Source organism: Augochlora pura, chromosome 9 (assembly GCF_028453695.1).
Source record: "Augochlora pura isolate Apur16 chromosome 9, APUR_v2.2.1, whole genome shotgun sequence".
NCBI lineage: Eukaryota > Metazoa > Arthropoda > Insecta > Hymenoptera > Halictidae > Augochlora > Augochlora pura.
The window spans coordinates 4,105,713-4,121,916 of record NC_135780.1 but is presented as its reverse complement, the minus strand read 5'-3'; positions in this window follow the sequence as shown (position 1 = coordinate 4,121,916).

Below are 16,204 nucleotides of genomic sequence, written 5' to 3'. Positions count from 1 at the left end.
GATCAATTTAACAGCAAGAGAAAAATAAAATCAGAAGAATAACTTAAGGGTTGAAAATACACCGAAACATTCTGCCATCGTACAAAAATAGAAACGAAAATATTTCCGTCATTTACACAACGCAACTCGAGTTCCCTCGAAACGGCACTCTCAATTGCACTCCGTCTCCGCGCTAGAACACGTTCCCAACAGCCCTAAATTAATCAAAGCGCCGTAAATTCCCGGAACATCAAGAATCCTAAATATACAACACCGAAAGCAGTACCAGTTTAATCGTTTAAAATTAGCCTGTCCCTCCCACGCGGCCGCACCAATCCATTTCAATCGAAAGTCGCAGGACCAAGCCGTGGAAGAAAATGCCGGTGGACGGTGTCAATTGAATAAACAATCAATTCCGAAAAGCGGATCATTCATCCGGCCGAATCCACGGTGACGGTCTCGCGTCGTAAAAGTTTCCTCGGTTCCCGAATTCCCAGCCCCGTCGCAGCCACCCCCCAAATTGAGACAAATTAATAGTGAGCCCGTGTGAGTCACCGTATAGGTGGCGATCAAGGATCGGGTCTGTTCCAGGAATCCCCCGAAGAATACGAATTCCTTCGATACGGTCCGACGGACAACAATCGGACACTTCCTCGGGGAAAGGCTGTAATAATTCGACGAGGCCGACCGCTCGATCATGCGATCCGTCCGCGACGTCAAACTGTCTTCGGTGGACCGGCATCGTTTGCCCGGCGAGCGCTAACGGGGGAGGGGAGAGAAACGGCATAAAAAAGGAAGGAAACTGGTAGAAAGAAGCTGGAAAAAAGGATTCGAGTCGTGAACGTCGTCGATCCCGGGACCCGATAACTCATCAAATGGACGTATAGGTGCAACAACTCGTGCACGCCTATGAATTCGCAGCTGAGAGCATACGGGCGCCCTAATGGGGCACCACGAAATTCATCGGAAAAAATGTGTATAATGGTCGCCGCGGCGAGGAGGAAACCAAGTCAGGTAAGGAGCGTATAAATGCTCCCGTATCGTGGAAAGATTCCACACCGAGATAGCAGGAAACATATAGCGTGTATACATATAGGATACGCGTGTTGTATTATGTTTTATTTTTTTTCTCTTCTTCTTTCCGTTCGCCTCTCTCTCCCTCTCTCTCTCTCTCTTTTCTCGGGCACCTCTCGTTTTCACTTCTTTCGAGCGGTCCGGCCAATTTAAATCAATTTAGCCGCCACCCCCCGCCTAAACGAGCCTCAATTGCCGCACAATGAGGCCAGGGGGTGAGGGAGGTCCTCGAACGGTTAAATCTCACACAGGCTCTTACGAGAATCGCTCTTTTCGAGCAGGATGTTGCCTTCGCGTCGGTCCCTCCCCGCCACTCGGCAACTCGAATTCGGTTTTTTCAAACTGTGCCGGTTGAGTTTCGAATGACTCGACGAGTGCAGGCTGATTCACCGAATTGTGACAAGCTGCGTCTTTGTTTCGCTTGATCTCGGGAAACAATGTTCCAGGGGAAAGACTGGCTTCTAAAGGACGGAAGAGGCGCAGCGTTCGCGTTGAGGTCACTGACATGCTTTCAGATGAATGCCTCCATCTTGTTATACGTATCTATCCTCATTGCTGTTTTACATTTAAAAAGTAGAACATGGCCGAAAATTGCAATGATCATAGAACAACTTAATTCAAGATAATTAAGAATAGTCTCGGAGAGATTTTGGACTTTAACAAGCATATTATTCTTAAATAATAAATAATAATATTAAGATTATATCCAAGAAAACGCCAGATAAAATAACAGATATATAAGATTAATCTCTTTTATATAGGACACCCTGTATACAATATTTCTTCAAACTTCCCTCTCAATAATAAATCACTAGGAAACCTCTCATCTGAATTTTGCGAAATAATTAAATTATAGTATACTAAATTACTCTGCAATATAATTGCTGTATTAAATTATGACGAAGAATAGGCAAGTTATGGTCGAGTATTGTGGTCGAAGAATTGTGATACGGAAAGAGTTCTGCGGGACGAGAATGGAAATAGAATTGTAAGAGAGGCGAACAATGTTTGTTACGCTAGCAGTCCGCGCTCGGCCTGGAAAGGTAAGAGCCCTTACCTGGACAAAAGGCAGATGAGGCAAGAGAGCATGGAGAATTGGTAACCCGCTCGCATCTCTCTCGGCTCGTGCCGGCTGCTTCCGGTTTTCCAAAGCGGCGCTGCTGCCTTCTGGGACCGGAGATCTGATCTGTTGTGAACTTTGTAATTCACTCAGCGAGAGTCGCGTCACCGTCTTTACAGATTATCGGGGATCGAAGGCATGTGCTGTCTGCGAGCATCTATCCTATCGATTATGCGATCTTGGACGAGGCTTCTGGGCCCTGGCTACGCTAACGAAATTACAACCGACGCGGTTGGCTCTTCGCGCTCAGAGCCGAAATATCTTTGGATCCGATGAACCATTAAATAAATTTTAAATCGCAAAAGAACTAATCATTTTTTAGTAATTTTAGGGTAATTTTTATTTCATGTTAATAATTTTGAATCAATATCATTTAATTTTCGTTTCAGTTCTAATTTTTATTGCTTGGTTAATAGACCTTTTAGAATTATAATTAATAAACCGCGGGTCTCTTTGTGCAAATAAAAATCATCCGAAATGATAGTAAAAAATTAAAATTGTACAATCTAACAATATTGCTGTTAAACCTTATTAATTTCTTTACAATTCTCTACTTATTTATTTTTATCAAAAGTGCATAAAATTGCAGCCTAACATTTAATTTATATAATGTTCTCACCTTTGAATTTTATATGAATTTTATTTAAGTCCTGCTGCTAGTGTTTGATTTAAATAATTTAAAATTACATTCCGATAATTAAATACAGGCAAGATTGAAGTCGCTAATGTTAACAGCGTTCGTTGCAGGATGATTTCAAGTATGCTAAAAATTGATTGATATCTTACAGGACGCGATCCTTTATGGTTTATGATTACGGTATCTGGATGCGTTTCTCCATGTCTGATTTATTAATTTTAATGTCTTTGTTGCGTGACAGATTTAATGACCGTTCCTCAGGTTGTTTTAGCCCATTGTGCTCTGCGTTTAACCGAATTTACCCCGGAAAACACGCCCTCCAAATCAAGGGTTCGCTCGCAGAAAAAGAAAAAAAATTCGACCCTACGCGATGCGTCCCATGGGGTGTTGTGACATATGCTTCGCCGCGGCTTATAACGATGGGATTTTCTGCTGTGGAGAGCAGTTCGCGTTTCTTTTCGATTGTGTCGGGGCCGAGGGTGGCGTCCGATCGAAAAACAAGGAGGAATTCTATTATCTCTTTCGAATCCCATCGCGATAATTCGAAGTATTAAATATTAATCCATTGAAATATGTAAATTGATTTCAATATAACAGAAGGGTACTAAACAACAGTAATTATAGAAGTACTCTGGAAAATAGCTGAATTTTTGCAAGTTGCAAGAATATTGTATAATTAATAACATAAACATAATATCCAATCTTTCATCAATTAAGTAAACTTGACTTTGGAAGTCTAATTATTAAAAAATTAAACTTATGTCATAATTTTCTACAACAGAAATTTATAGGGGATTGAATTTATATATATAAACTTCTAATAAATTATATATTAATCTATAATTAAATGAAAATATTAATTTATATAAAATTATAAGATTTCCAAATAATTTTATAGAAAGCTATCGTTTAAGTTATTTTTAAACATTATGCAGCAAGTTTTAGTTGTGTCTCGAGGTCGTCATTCGAGTGCAAAGGGTTAAAAAGAATATCGAAGTGGTAAGCGAAGAAATACAGGTATTTTTTATAGGGAATAAGTGAATGACACATTGAAGGTATCGAGGCGGGAGAAAATTCTCACGTGAATCACTAATTGCAGGCGACTGGACTCATCCTCGTCGAAATGGCCAACGATATCGATTGAACCGTTCCGTTTAATCACGTAATTGCGAGCACCCCGTGAAATCGGACGTTCGCGGCCGGTTCACACGGTTTCTACCTGCGTCCGCTCTTCCCGGTTCTCTCACATTCATTAAATCGCGCCCGCCGCGCCTTATCTCTTATCGATGGGCAACACGACTCTCGCATCCCGACAGAAAAGCCCCGGCAACTTTGTAACGAGCCACGGAGCTCGAGGGAGCAATCGATTCCTGTCGATTAACATCGCCCCTGATCGCGTGTCAAATCATTTTCATGGGGTGTTCACCCCCTCTCCGTCGCTTCCTCGTCGCACACCTCCCTCAAGATCATAATTTCCAACAATCGATCACCGAAAAATTTGCTAGACTACTTCAGAACCACGAACTCTAAAAGTTTTGCTGTTCACGCCAGTATAAATTTAATTTACAGCAGTTTTATTTAAACCCAAGTCATTTAAACCGAATGTAAACCTAAATGACTATAGTGATTCAGAAAACTGCAATTGATTTAACTTATTAGTTAGATGATACAGTTTTTATGAAAAATGCGCAAATTACTGTAATTATATTGTATATGTTTGATTCATAGTTTATTTAGCTAAAATACGTTTATAAAATACATAATTGAATAAAGGATATCAAACTGTACATATATTCTTTTTAATCAGTTAGCTGTTTTCGATGAGTATATTTGTCTAAAAAGAATGACAGTGTTCTGTGTAATGATGAGTAGAATCATAAAAAGTGATTAAAAAGTGAAATAATTTTCCTAACCCTTATGTTATTTTTCAACGTTTTAACATTGTAAAATTGTTGCAGTAAGTGTAAAGGTGTACCTACGCCTTCTCAAAGCAATGCAATCTTTCCTTTACAAAAAAGGCAATCTTTGCAATCTTCGTTGTTTATAATAATGTTAAAAAATCCCTCGTCACGCGATCAAAGCGAATTATTATTTTAATTGTAATCATTATTATAATTACGAGTTTGTGTCTAAGTTTTCAGTTTCAAGTCTTTGCATTTTACCCGGCTCTCTGTAATTGCCACATTATTATTCCCTCACTGTAACAATGGTTTATCCCGTCGTTGAATCAAATTATTATTACTATTACCATTATTATTATTATGATAATTATAATACTTAAGTAAGACGATCGTAATTGTGCGTGCGGTTAGCAGGAAGACGTGGATGGGCGGTTTCATGGTTCCGAGGAGACTGCGCACGTGGGTGGCAGGTGCTAGAATATTTAAGAGCCGTGAGCCGCCTCCTACGTGCCACTGTTACGGGCACGCGACGTGCATTCTATGCAAATGCCGAGCAGATGCACAGATAACGCCGAAAATTTGTCCTGTGACCGCACGAGAAATTATCGCTGTCGCTCCCCACCACGAGCCACTTGGCTCCGCCCACAGAGACCAATCGATTGGCTAGCACGCTCCCAAGAAATTGTCTCGAAATCAATTTCGAAGTTTAATTACTGCACCCCGGACCCGTATAAAATTCGTTCAACGATAAGTCAATCGCTCGTTAAAATTATACCAAAGAACGATCACTTTTGTAATCTCGGCCGCCATTAACTTGCTTTCAAACACCGTTATGCTAATATCTAGATACTTTGTTTCATCCAGAATGTTTCTGTTATGTGTGACTTCCTTCATTTTACGAGCACGTAGTATATTTAAAGCAAGGTTTATAGTATACTGAGAACAGATATTTTAGTCAAAAATGATTAAATCGTAACGAAGATTAAACAAAGAAAAAAATTGATTATAATATAAAATTGTTTAATATATAATACAAAAATTATATCCAATCGGAACCGGACCATTTTTGGAGTCGCCACTGTTCGGCAGTCGCTACTCGAGTCCAAGGGGTTAATTCACTAAACGTAACTAAATAAATTACACCGACATCTTCCGATATCAGAATTATCGTTGCAACAACTGATCCAATATTAACCGCATTAAAAAGCCAGCGAATAAAAATGAAAGAGCCCGGAAGCCAACAGCGGATCATCCGCGCCGCTACACCCGCAAAGCCCGCAAAAAGCGATGCCGGTTGCCGCCATAAAACTCGCGAAAAAAATAAAAACTCGACTTATCGGTGGCACGGATAAGGCCGAGGGAAAAAAAAGGTATGGTGTAAAAATGCCGCACAGCCGGACAAGATGGCGGGGCCGAGAGAGCTGTTCCAGTGTGAAATCATAAAACAACCCCCGTACGATGCGTATCGTCGCGCCGGACCGGGCGCCGCGAATAAAAAACAAAAAAAAGAATCGGCGGGAAAGCGGGAGAAAAAATACGATTCCGGTGGGATGGCGGCGGGAATTGGGATCGAGGCGCAATTTTTTCGCGATACTTCCGCAATAATTGTCGCCGGCGCCGTGTGTATCGGAGGACCGGGCCGGCTGCGGAATGGCGACCGGCAAAGAGATAGTGTCACAGACAGAAGCGTAGTTCCAGGCTGCGTCCGCGGTAACCTGTGTGCTAGTGCCGAGGCCGCGCGCCGACACGGGAACAAGTACAATAGGCCAGTTTCGGGGGACAATAGCCGCGGCCAACAATCAAATCAGAGCGCTATCAGCCGGCCACCCACCCCATCCGCGTTTATCCTTTGATCCGCTTGCTCGCTCGCTCGCTCGCTCGCTCGCTCGCGGCCCCGGCAAACACTCCTGATTGCACACCCTCTGTGTTTAAACAGACCCGAACTCTGCCTTCTCTCCACCCTCTCCCGATCCCCTCTCTCTCTCTCTCTCTCTCTCTCTCTCTCTCTCTCTCTCTGTCCTCCTGTATAATACCTCCGCCTCCGCGCTGCCACCTTCCACTCCCCCCCGCGACCGAGCGTTTCTCTTTTCGTCCTCTCGATCCGCTCCGCTTCGTTCCGCTCTCAGCGGAACCCTCTCGCGATGCTCGTTTTTCTTCTCACTGTTTTCCGCGCGACGGCCATTTTCGGACACGGAACTTTCCCATCCGCCTGCCGATGGCTAATTTGGCTGGCGACGACGCTCTCTCCTCGCTTGGCGAACGCCGCCATTTGCTTGCGACACTGTACTCTACCCGAAAGCAACTTGGAATTCATTCTTATGAAGTTTAATATAGAATTCTCAGCAAATTCATTGTTCATCAATTTGATATAGAATTCTCATGAATTCATTTTTCCACTTTGGAGCTTGTCATAATTATAGCAAAATTTGATGTATATATTGTAATATTATTATTATTATTATTGTCTTCTAGCAAACAATTCGGCTTTTCCAGAAAATTAATGCTACATGCGCTTTTCTAATTTATGTAGCATTTATGTGGGCCGATTTAAAATTAAAGCTAAGTCTATTTCTAATTAAGATAGGACTGAATTTATTACACTTCTCGCACTTTTTATTGTATTAGGTTGTTGCATGTATTGTATAATAGTCGAACTAAGAAATGTAATTCTATCGAATAATCTTCGCAGTTTCGTCAGTTTTGTAATAAAAACTAACTATATATTCGAGTTGCAAGTTTCGTCGCGACGCAAGACGTTCCGCGAAGTTGGCGATTAAATTCCCTAATTATCCGTCGCCCCCCTACCGGATCCAACCCTTGACACCGGCGAACCCTCCCTCGGCGGCATTTAAAGGATCCCGTGAGAGAATTAGGGGTAAGTTCGAGCAGCGCCCGACACTTTGATGTTCGCTCTCCTCCCGTCTTCCGAAAACGATACCGTTCCGCGTCTCCGCAGCCCGGGAATCCCACCCCCTTAATGATGCTTAATGTTTAATTTAGGCTCGCACACCTGTGAACACGTGGTAGGAAGTGACGGTACAGTTATCAGGGAGACGCACGTGCCGGGTCCGGAACCACGGAATCGCACGTGCGGTTGAACCGCTCTTGCGGAAACGCGTCGTCGCCGCGGCGAGGACAGGCGTCGCGTCTCGTCGCGTCGCGTCGCGGCGACGAGAATGCAGCGTGAATTTGGGAACAAGACTCGTAGATCGTATCGCGATCAACGGACCGACGGTTCATCAAATTGACTCGGCCATTCTGGTAGCTGGGTGTCCGGTTAATCTACTTTACTAATTCTATGGTAATTGGGCACGATCGTATCGCTCTTCCGTGGAATTCCGTTGCGACGATAGCCGAAACGAGTTTGCGCTAATCGTTACGTAACTTCTTAGAAGGGTGATGTACATTAGAGTTCATTACATTAGAGCACGTTAGAAATTTTAATTTCGATAAATCTTGAACCTTACAATGGATTTTTAGTGAACATTTCAATTATAATTATAATCGTCTCAAATATAATGTAACTCAAATTGTAATTGATATTTAAAACAATTTTAAATTGTGCTAGATAGTTTATAGTGACTCCTGATTCTATTAAAAATAAATAAGTAACCACCTCCTCGATAAAAACATTTTAAACTTTTATATTATGTAATAAATCCCTGCAAAATTTTTTCTTCAATTAAAAGTGGAATCTTTCTATTTTTCCGACATTCGCGTCAAAATTTTCTGGAATTCTATTTTATTTAAAAAACATTTGCCGCGAGCAAAGATATTACTATAAATTACGTTAGAAAATCAGAAAATTATTTTTAAGTAAAATCAAAGATTTCGAAGGTGGGAGAGATGGGTGAAGGACGATGATATTTTTGCTTTCAGGTCGTTTCACGGGCTGAATCGTTGCGTCTGCGGCACAGGATTTCCAGAAACTCGCGGCACGGCGCATTGTCGGGCGGAATCCGGCATTTAGGTGGGAATCAGAGGAGCTCCTCAATTCCGAAGGACGCGCTCACCTCGTCAGATATGTTTGCGTCGTGGGTTCAGGTTCGATCGAAGCGTAACGGGCCGTTGTCTTGGATGCGGGTACCTAGGATCGACGGCAAAGGGATGGAGAAGGTAGGAAGTAGGAGTATCCAAGCTGGGACACCCCCTTAGAGCGCCGCGGGACCAGCTGATTGCGAGCTCAGAGTGGTCTACGGATCCTCTACAATCAACCCTTGGTTCCCCTGGATTGATAACTCCAGCTGTACAGTCTCTAACGCTGTTTCCACCTAATCAAAAATCTATACCCTTTGTACTCTGGTCACTGGACTTGACGATTTTATGCTTTCATAGGAAACATAATTGGAATTTCGAATAAAAGAGGATCGAAAGAAGCTTGAAATTGACGTTATTCGAATAAATACTAAAATAAGATAATTACGCGAATGAATTTCTTTTAGTTGAACATTTTATTCGAATAAACTCGTCGCAAATTACTCTTTATATATAATTATTTCAATAATGCTTCAGATATTTCGAAGAAGTAGTATGAAAGAAATGAATCATTAAAGTATGAGGAACAATTTAGATTTCATTAGATTTAATGAAATTAGTTATTTTCCTTATGAATCAATACTCATCGAAGAAAATAGTAAGCTGGCTTCGCCTTTCTCTAAATTAGCAACAAATCTACCAAGTCGGTCCAAAATGTTGCATCTATGAAGACTGTCTCGTAAGAGACGATTGAATTTTCTCCCTCAAGCTGGCATTAAAATAAAAACGTCAGAAGATACAAATAAACTCTTGTTATTCTCACAAAGCAACACGCATAACCATTCCTATAGCTTCTATCATGAAGAACACCTTAAAATACATCAGTACCATGATTTAATATACATCTCCTCTTTACGAACCGATAAGAACCATCCGAGAAGCTCGCGCCAAAGAACCGCAAGACACCACAGGCCACCCCGAGGGCCCAAAAGACGGCGGCTCTCTCGCCCCATGCCTTACCGCGACGAGAACCGACCAGACCCCGTGCCTGGCAATCGGTTCGATGGCGAATAGGTTCGACACGACGTCGTCCGGTGAAAAACCGGAAATCGAGGAGCGTCGGAGCTGGGATTCGGTAACAGGAGCAACAAACCCCGTATCGCATCGAGGAGGAGCGGCGCGGATAGAGCCGGTGATCGATCCTCGGCCTGGGTCGAGAGGGGTTGCCAGCGATTATGCACCCTCCGCGGATTCCGACGGCGGATTGGCCGAGCCTGGCCCCTCCCCTAGGCGTTCCCCGTCGCCGGCCAGGACTAACCACGCCGTCGGACACTATCCACCGTGGTGGCAACGTGCTGGCCCGAGAACTAGTACGCGTCAGAGTGGTGGCGCCTCAGTTCACGAATCGACTCCGTGTCGCACGCATCGACACGCAGTACTTCACGCGTCCCAGGATCCTCGGCGACGATCGTGCAGGATCCTCGAGCGATCCAGACGCTTCTCGATCACCGAGGACCTACCACCGCCAGGATCAGTGGAGTTTGTTGAAGACTAGTGTCGGGCTATGAGGAGAACGAGTTCCGCTTGTTAAGAGGTTTTCGTCGACAGAGCTTGCTCTCTGTAGTCAGTGAAGTGTCCCTTCGACCAGCTGGACCACTGGATCGTTCCAAGATCGCTGGACTCTCGATCATTCGCTGAGGCAGCTACGAAGCAGCTATGGTGGTTCTGTAAGTATCTATTAAGAGCTCTTTTCGGTATTTGTGTATTCTATCCGGTATAGATTTGGGTTCGATCGACGATGATAGAGATCGGGTTTACTGCTCGATTAATTGACGAGGGTTGATTCTGGGAGCAGTGAAAAGCTTGACGATCTGTTCGAAGCTTCGCAATGTATTTTAATCGTGGATCAGCGGTTCAATTTGAGGACTGATTGGTAGAATGGTGGTAGTATAAGATCCTGTCACTTTTGAGCATAGGTTGCTTTGTAGAATCATGTTGATGTCATGAGTAGACAGACTCCAAACCTGCAGGATATAGTGGACAATCGCATTTTGCATTTAGCACGTGATAAATCCTTTCGATGGAGTAACAATAAACGCAGCCGTGCAATGCCTTCAGAATATATTCTTGATCTGAATATATTCATAAATCTATTCAATTTTTATGCGAAATAAAAATGCTCTCACTCAGCTGTAAGAAACGTATGTCAAAAGAAAATATCTCTTTCCCCTTTTGATACTTTTACTAAGTTAGAAATAATGTATAATACTAGCCACAAATTCTCCTAACATCTTTATTAGTTTAGCATAAAATCTTTTTAGTCACAGCACAAGTCAAAACGATAACAATTGCGAGACTGTGCAATGTAGGAAAACGCGAACATTGCCTTCCAGCAATCATCTCGAGATCCTAACGATCTCGCTCCAGCTTTGTTGCGATCCACGTACCAGCAGCTATTCCATTTCTACGCGATCTCGATCATTGATTTCAATTCGCGCTAGTGCGTAATCGAGGGGATATAGGTGTAAGCGAGAGAGAACCGAGGTGTCTAATAGAAATTCGAAAACCGCGGAGCAGGTGTCGACCATTTCGGCATCGATTTCTCTTCCTGTACGACCAGCGAGATTTCCCTAGTATCTAATCAGTGGGCGTTCTGCGGGTTTCCGATTGGTGTGTGGGCGTTATCACGGGGCCCGATTGGTCGATGGGTATTCTAGCGCTGCGCCCGTGCACACATGCGCGACGTGACACTGTGCGTACGGCTGCTGAATACGAATCTAGCGGACGTGATTCGCGGATTGTATGGCCGTGCCACGGCAATGGAGTTCGGGATGTCTAACTGGTTCACGGGTTTCGATTTTTCTCACCCGAATCGATTCGAACGCGAGCACCTAACTCGAAAATCCTGAAACCTGGATTCGGGTTCGAAATCTCGTCGGTACCAGAATTTGTTGAAATTCGATCATTTCAACTCTCTTGAACTCTCTTTCAATAGTCTGAATTTGGCCTGAATTTCATCGAATTTTTCACTTGTGCATTTATACGAACTCGAAATCAAGTACGGTCAATTGGGCACAATTGATTTTATTTATACGAATTTAGAGTTAACACGAAACTTAGATATTAGTAGAAGCGATTGACGTATGTTATTTTATAAAAATGATGAGACTGAATTTGTTTGGATACTTTTGCTATTTGTATTATTAATGTCGCTTCAGATGAGAAATTTATGAAATTATTTTCTATGATGAGGTCCTTGTAATCTTAACAATTTTTAAGGAAACATTGCTGAATTGGTTATTTAGATGGAGACAGTAGGTTTAGTGACAAGGCTGGTTAATTATGTAAAGTCTGATGTATACTAGAGATTGATATGAATTGTATTTGAGAATTCCTCCTGGACAATTGTCTTTAGCTTCTTGCTTTTACTTTGTTTATTAACGCCAGAATAATATCGTTCAATTTAATATTTAACACAGACGTACTCATTTTATTTGAGTGCAAAAATGATGCTACATTCACTAAACTTAACATGATTTAACGTAGCACTTTGGGCAAGCTTTAGCACAGAGGCAATAATTCGACTTTAACCTAAGAATAATTTACAAAAATTTATCTTATTCTAACTCAAAGAATATCACTATTGCATTCAAATATAATCTCCATTTTAAACGCTGCTTTCAACTCGGACAAGAAAAGAAATAGTGTCTCCAAAAATAATTAAAAAATAACAGTATTCTATAAAGCAATATAAAATATTCATTTCTCCTAAATCGAAACAAAAATCGATACAATATTCTATGAAACAACGTCAAATTATTCATTTCTCCTAAATCGAAACAAAAGTTAATCATAAACAAAAATTCCTAAAAAATTGCAACATGAAAGAAACAAATACTACCACATCCTATCAAGTAAAATGATTAAGAAGCGTTGGTCATCGTAGCTAGGAAATAAATCGTAACGCAAAGGCTTGAAAATTCTAAATAAAATCAGCAGTACCGATTGTAACAAAAGGAAGATAAGAAAGCGTGCGAGTTTTTGCAAAGTCGAAGAAACAGACCCTAATCGTCATTAGGGGATGGAACAAACGACGGTATCAATCGCTTGCCGACCCCTGTTCATCGGAAAGGATAATCGAGCGGTCCAACTGGGAAGGATCGTCGCCGTCTATTCGTGAAAACCCGATTACGGATGTACCAGCGCCACGCCATTGATCACGGTCCAACACCTCGAAGACAGATTAAACGAATGTCCGCGGGTAAAACGATCTCCCTTTATCTCGAATCTTGAGAACGTTCTCTCCCTGTCCGCGGCGGTGAGGAAGTCTTTAAGCCCCGCTCACTCTTTCCCCCCTCTCTCTCCCTCTCTCGTTCTCTCTTTCTCTCACACCCTCTCTCGTTCTCTCTTTCGTCTCTCTTCCTCTCTCGCGACTCCGTCAGGATCCTTTTGCTACAAAAGGATCCTGGCGGCCGAATGGAAGCTGACTGTTCACTGACTATGTATTAATGACGCCATGAATTTTGGGCGTGACGCTCGTTTTCGCGAGCATCCCAGCCCAAAGGGTTAAATATCCCGTGTTTCACGTCTCCGAGATGTTGCAGTCAATTTTACAATGTAGTAGAAAATTGAATTTAATTCGAAATTCTAAATTTTCTGAAATTTTAATTCGTAAAATTCACACCTCGCAGCAAAGAAAACAAATCCTGTGACTTGCTGATTTTCACGATCGATTCTGAAAATCAGCCATACAGAACAAGATATTCTCTTGTCTCGATCGTTGTAAAAATATGTGTTTACCGTTGCACATAAGTAAATTTAATATAATCGATTTTAATTGAACCTAATTAAATTGCAGATACGTAGATACAAGTTGTACAATTGCAAATATAGTAATAACGTTAATAATAATAACGACGAGTAAGCGTCGATTAAAAATTTCCCGCCGCGTTTCCGTAGACGGCTGAAGCAACGGGGACCGCGCCGAGATCTTCGCGGCAATCTGTTTCATATTTTTTCTCCGTGAGAAACGGGTGTAACGGCGATTTAAAAAGTCGGTGTATTGATAATTCCGAAGCTGAGTAGCGAGGCCTGTGATCGGGCAACCTATCATTTCGCCGTGTAGCGTCGGAAATTAAAAGTGGGAGGACTCTGGCGCCACCGGTAGTATTTACGTTTTTCTCTCGTGACTGCCGATCGTAAGAGCCGCTAAACGGAGTGTGAAAAACACGCGAATAATAGGTGTCGGCGATGGTGCGGCAAGGGGGGGGAGTTGGGGAATTAAAAAAATAAAAAAAACGGGAGGAGAGGGTTCGATAAAACACGATCGGACCGAATGAAACCGCGATAGAGCCGCGCGCGAAACCGGTCCAGCTGGATTTTTGTAAATCAGGTTTTTCGCTGATTCCGCCAGTGGTCCTATACGCCTTCGGGATCCGCGCGCGCGTACGGGGGGACCGAGCGAAAGGAGGTGAGACGGCCGAAGAAAAATAGGAAGTGAAAGAGACAGTCGGCGGCGGGAGGTGGAGAGATCCAAATTTAGAGGGACGCGTGGGACTCGTTCTGCGAGCGCGAAAAACACGCTACGATAACGGCTATTATACGCCACGTAATTGCTAATTCGATCATCGATTAACATTTCCCGTTGTCTCTGCTCTTTCGATTATCGTAACAGTTTTAATAATGCTCGTAATATTTAATTATGTGACCAATACCGAGATCTGAAATTGGAGCACTCCGTCTTCTAATTAGAAGAAATATCCGTCTTCTAATTAGAAGAAATATCCGTCTTCTAATTAGAAGAAATACCTAGTGCTACGAAATTGCTGAGCTTCATTTTTGATTATAAGAAAAATGCGCTGTTACGAAATTACTGTAGTCCTTTTTTTAATTATAAGAAAAATTTGGAGATCAAAATTGAAGCACACAAGGTTCTTTTTTAATTATAAGGAGAATGTAGACGTCCAAAATTGCATACTCAATCTTTTCTTTGATTGTAAATACATATATAGATTCGAAATTGGAGCACTGTGACTTTATTTTTAATTGTAAGTAATATGTGGAGAAATTGCAGAAATTCTTTTGTAATTATAAGAAAAATTTCGAGATCAAAATTGAATACACTATGTCTTCATTTTTAATAATAAAGAAGATGTGGAGATCTAAAATGACTGCACTCGATCTACATTTTTAATCATAAGGAAAATGTTTACAGAATATATTACAGAAATTAGTAAATTACTATATTACTATATTAATTTAATTCTGAAAACTATGCTCCAAGAAAATTACCAATTCTCACGTTTAACATCGTTGCCAGAGCGTCGCGATTTCCCAAGAAACCGATCCCGACTTACGCAGGCTCGCGTTAATTTGCACACGAATGCGACGTTCCCAATAGAGCATCGCCGGACAGCGAAATTTCTGAAAATACGAGCCGTCGTATATGGCGCGCGAGTAGGCAAAGAAAAAGTCTGTTAGCGAATAATAACGGAATGCGCGTTCCTCGGCCGCGAAATAGTCCGAGATGATATTCCGCGGCGCCGCCAACGCGGTATCGTCGCCCGTGTAATCAGTTGGATCGACAAACATTGCAGATATTTGTATACTTCGACACCGACGTCCACCGTTGAATTTCATCTGCTACGCGCGGGGATTACCTGGGAACTCGGGAACGTGTCTCTCCCCGAAGCTTCCTATAATTTACGACCGGGATATCGAACTTTCGTTCCGCGACGTTCTTTGCACGTTTCCTGCAATTCTTCTGGCGCGTGGAAAAAAAAGCCACGCGGAATGTGCGAACGAGAGTTCTTGCTCAATTGGATGCTTTTGCAGCGCGTTAGAAATTTTGTTGCCGTTGAATTGGGCACGATTTTTGTTTCAGAAGGTTCCGTGTGTTCATTGCAATTTTCCAAGTGTGCAGTGTAAAGATCGCAGATTTATATAATAAGAAATTATATGCTTTTTTAGACACTAGAAGCAGTAGCATTGATTGATAAAGAATTTTTTATCAAAAGACGCTGACGAAAAATCGCTGATTAAACATCAACAAATAATCTTTAGCCAGAGATCTTTCATCAAAAATCTCTGGCACGTAATCATGGATCAGCGATCTTTAATCGGCAATCTTTAATCAACTATCTCTAACCAACAATCATCAATAAAGAGTCTTTGACGAGGAATCCTTGATTAATCGTTGACCAACTATATTCAACCTTTAATCTTTGACAAAAATCTCTGGCCATCAATTTTTGATAAAAAATCTTTCAGCAAAAATCTTTGAAGGAAAACCTTCGTCTAAAATTGTTCGGGCGAAGATCCTCGCGAAAGAACGAGCCCCATGGATAATGATAAGAAAATCGAAATAGACGTAGGAAATCGGGGGTGGGTGGGGGGAGGGGGTTTCGGACTGAGGAGGAGCCGTCGGCGCGGATTAACTCGTTTAGAAGTTAATCTCGGTGGACGATCCCCGAGCTAGACGATCCCGCTGACCGCAGAGAGGACGCCGCGTCCCGGCGC